Source organism: Anopheles stephensi, unplaced genomic scaffold (genome assembly GCF_013141755.1).
Source record: "Anopheles stephensi strain Indian unplaced genomic scaffold, UCI_ANSTEP_V1.0 ucontig154, whole genome shotgun sequence".
NCBI classification, from domain to species: domain Eukaryota; kingdom Metazoa; phylum Arthropoda; class Insecta; order Diptera; family Culicidae; genus Anopheles; species Anopheles stephensi.
In genome coordinates this window covers 5001-10000 of record NW_023405074.1, presented here as the reverse complement: position 1 = coordinate 10000, position 5000 = coordinate 5001, and positions in this window count along the sequence as shown.

Below are 5000 nucleotides of genomic sequence, written 5' to 3'. Positions count from 1 at the left end.
TGATATCTCATCGTGAACCCGTTTTTCGTACACCGTACACACCTAGGAACACCACATATGCGTTTCCCTTTCGATCGTGAAGTTTTCAAATTTTTCGATTTTTGGTCCTAGAAATTCATGAACGGTGGGAGACCAAAATTTTTCATAAAAAAAAAATTTTCACCGTTTGACCATAAAAACCTTCTTTTCGTACATACCCCATCATTTCTTCACGTTTTAGGCCATTTCTGAAATTTTCGCTTCGATAGTGTGTCCCCTATAATACAAAATGAACATTTTGCATCTCCCACAAGTGGCCATTTTTTTCCGCCACTGAAGAACACGACCTCGGGAACTCGGACCTAGGACGTGGCCATGTAAGTCATAGGCCACCCCAACTTTTGCAAAATACTGTTTCTTTTCACTTTTCATGATCTAAGGCGCGTTCCGACGGCGTTTTGAACAAATTTATGAGAAAAAAAATTTTGACCCTCGGACCAAAATTTTTTCGTTCGGGGCCCCATGGCCTATGGCCAGTATGGGAACTCGGGATGCCGATATGACAAAATTTGTCAAAAAATCACTAAAAAGTCGCTATGGCCCATTATTTAGAGCTTGTTGAGACCTTTCTAAAACACCTTGGTTGACCCCTGTCCGATAAGTAGTTTTCGAGATATTCGAGAAAATGTGATTTTTTGGGACTTAGAAAATTTTTGACCCGTACCCTAAGAAAAAGTGATTTTTTCATAGGACAATTTTTTCTTCGCAAATACTGTTTGGTTTCACTTTTCATTATTAGAAACGCGTTCCGAAGCCATTTTCATCAAAATCTCGTGAAAAAAAAATTTCACCCCCGGACCAAAAGTTGGCCGTTCGGTGCCCTATGGCCTATGGCCAGTATGGGAACCAAGGATGCCGATATGCGAAAAAGTGTCAAAAAATCACTTGAAAGTCGCTATGGCTCATTAAATAGAGCTTGTAAAGACCTTTCTAAAACACCTTGGTTGACCCCTGTCCGATAAGTAGTTTTCGAGATATTCGAGAAAATGTGATTTTTTGGGACTTAGAAAATTTTTGACCCGTACCCTAAGAAAAAGTGATTTTTTCATAGGACAATTTTTTCTTCGCAAATACTGTTTGGTTTCACTTTTCATTATTAGAAACGCGTTCCGAAGCCATTTTCATCAAAATCTCGTGAAAAAAAAATTTCACCCCCGGACCAAAAGTTGGCCGTTCGGTGCCCTATGGCCTATGGCCAGTATGGGAACCAAGGATGCCGATATGCGAAAAAGTGTCAAAAAATCACTTGAAAGTCGCTATGGCTCATTAAATAGAGCTTGTAAAGACCTTTCTAAAACACCTTGGTTGACCCCTGTCCGATACGTAGTTTTCGAGATATTCGAGAATAAGTGATTTTTTGGGACTTAGAAAATTTTTGACCCGTACCCTAAGAAAAGTGATTTTTTCATAGGACAATTTTTTCTTCGCAAATACTGTTTGGTTTCACTTTTCATTATTAGAAACGCGTTCCGAAGCCATTTTCATCAAAATCTCGTGAAAAAAAAATTTCACCCCCGGACCAAAAGTTGGCCGTTCGGTGCCCTATGGCCTATGGCCAGTATGGGAACCAAGGATGCCGATATGCGAAAAAGTGTCAAAAAATCACTTGAAAGTCGCTATGGCTCATTAAATAGAGCTTGTAAAGACCTTTCTAAAACACCTTGGTTGACCCCTGTCCGATAAGTAGTTTTCGAGATATTCGAGAATAATGTGATTTTTTGGGACTTAGAAAATTTTTGACCCGTACCCTAAGAAAAAGTGATTTTTTCATAGGACAATTTTTTCTTCGCAAATACTGTTTGGTTTCACTTTTCATTATTAGAAACGCGTTCCGAAGCCATTTTCATCAAAATCTCGTGAAAAAAAAATTTCACCCCCGGACCAAAAGTTGGCCGTTCGGTGCCCTATGGCCTATGGCCAGTATGGGAACCAAGGATGCCGATATGCGAAAAAGTGTCAAAAAATCACTTGAAAGTCGCTATGGCTCATTAAATAGAGCTTGTAAAGACCTTTCTAAAACACCTTGGTTGACCCCTGTCCGATACGTAGTTTTCGAGATATTCGAGAATAAGTGATTTTTTGGGACTTAGAAAATTTTTGACCCGTACCCTAAGAAAAAGTGATTTTTTCATAGGACAATTTTTTCTTCGCAAATACTGTTTGGTTTCACTTTTCATTATTAGAAACGCGTTCCGAAGCCATTTTCATCAAAATCTCGTGAAAAAAAAATTTCACCCCCGGACCAAAAGTTGGCCGTTCGGTGCCCTATGGCCTATGGCCAGTATGGGAACCAAGGATGCCGATATGCGAAAAAGTGTCAAAAAATCACTTGAAAGTCGCTATGGCTCATTAAATAGAGCTTGTAAAGACCTTTCTAAAACACCTTGGTTGACCCCTGTCCGATAAGTAGTTTTCGAGATATTCGAGAATAAGTGATTTTTTGGGACTTAGAAAATTTTTGACCCGTACCCTAAGAAAAAGTGATTTTTTCATAGGACAATTTTTTCTTCGCAAATACTGTTTGGTTTCACTTTTCATTATTAGAAACGCGTTCCGAAGCCATTTTCATCAAAATCTCGTGAAAAAAAAATTTCACCCCCGGACCAAAAGTTGGCCGTTCGGTGCCCTATGGCCTATGGCCAGTATGGGAACCAAGGATGCCGATATGCGAAAAAGTGTCAAAAAATCACTTGAAAGTCGCTATGGCTCATTAAATAGAGCTTGTAAAGACCTTTCTAAAACACCTTGGTTGACCCCTGTCCGATACGTAGTTTTCGAGATATTCGAGAATAAGTGATTTTTTGGGACTTAGAAAATTTTCGACCATGACATATATGAAAAGTGATTTTTTCATAGGACAATTTTTTCTTCGCAAATACTGTTTGGTTTCACTTTTCATTATTAGAAACGCGTTCCGAAGCCATTTTCATCAAAATCTCGTGAAAAAAAAATTTCACCCCCGGACCAAAAGTTGGCCGTTCGGTGCCCTATGGCCTATGGCCAGTATGGGAACCAAGGATGCCGATATGCGAAAAAGTGTCAAAAAATCACTTGAAAGTCGCTATGGCTCATTAAATAGAGCTTGTAAAGACCTTTCTAAAACACCTTGGTTGACCCCTGTCCGATACGTAGTTTTCGAGATATTCGAGAATATGTGATTTTTTGGGACTTAGAAAATTTTCGACCATGACATATATGAAAAGTGAATTTTTCATAGGACCAAAAAGTTTGTCCAAATAGGGTTTTGGTTCACTTTTTATGGTCAGATAAGTGATCCGATGCTATTTTCATGATCATTAGAGGGATTTCACGCTGTGACCAAAAATTTTCATACTTCATACTTGTCCCGGTGCCGTATATGGGAGGACCGGGGGAAGATGTCTTCGTAAGTCGTGATGTTCAGTGACGGATTTCTGGGACTTAGAAAAAAAATGTGCTCTCAGGCACATTATATGTTTCATACACACATGATTTTCATTCTTCATACTTGTCCCCGTGCCGTATATGGGAGGACCGGGGGAACATGTCTTCGTAAGTCGTGATGTTCAGTGACGGATTTCTGGGACTTAGAAAAAAAATGTGCTCTCAGGCACATTATATGTTCCATACACACATGATTTTCATTCTTCATACTTGTCCCCGTGCCGTATATGGGAGGACCGGGGGAAGATGTCTTCGTAAGTCGTGATGTTCAGTGACGGATTTCTGGGACTTAGAAAAAAAATGTGCTCTCAGGCACATTATATGTTCCATACACACATGATTTTCATTCTTCATACTTGTCCCCGTGCCGTATATGGGAGGACCGGGGGAAGATGTGTTTGTAAGTCGTGATGTTCAGTGACGGATTTCTGGGACTTAGAAAAATAAATGTACCCTTAGGCACATTATTTGTATCAATAATTGTATCCCCAGCCTTTCATGGGGAACTTTTCCGTATTCCCGGACTTGTACATTTTTCGGGTTCCACCTCCCGACAATGTATCTCTACTGTGCATTACGTACCTGATAACGCACGGCACCCATTGGGTGACTCCACTTAACCATCTTTCGATAATGCCCGTGTTGCAGATATAATCCCAACACCTACCAGGCTTTATATGTACATCGAACGTTACATACGATGCACCCCGTATTCCCGGACTTGTACATTTTTCGGGTTCCACCTCCCGACAATGTATCTCTACTGTGCATTACGTACCTGATAACGCACGGCACCCATTGGGTGACTCCACTTAACCATCTTTCGATAATGCCCGTGTTGCAGATATAATCCCAACACCTACCAGGCTTTATATGTACATCGAACGTTACATACATGCACCCCGTATTCCCGGACTTGTACATTTTTCGGGTTCCACCTCCCGATAATGTATCTCTACTGTGCATTACGTACCTTATAACGCACGGCACCCATTGGGTGACTCCACTTAACCATCTTTCGATAATGCCCGTGTTGCAGATATAATCCCAACACCTACCAGGCTTTATATGTACATCGAACGTTACATACGATGCACCCCGTATTCCCGGACTTGTACATTTTGCGGGTTCCACCTCCCGACAATGTATCTCTACTGTGCATTACGTACCTTATAACGCACGGCACCCATTGGGTGACTCCACTTAACCATCTTTCGATAATGCCCGTGTTGCAGATATAATCCCAACACCTACCAGGCTTTATATGTACATCGAACGTTACATACGATGCACCCCGTATTCCCGGACTTGTACATTTTTCGGGTTCCACCTCCCGACAATGTATCTCTACTGTGCATTACGTACCTTATAACGCACGGCACCCATTGGGTGACTCCACTTAACCATCTTTCGATAATGCCCGTGTTGCAGATATAATCCCAACACCTACCAGGCTTTATATGTACATCGAACGTTACATACGATGCACCCCGTATTCCCGGACTTGTACATTTTTCGGGTTCCACCTCCCGACAATG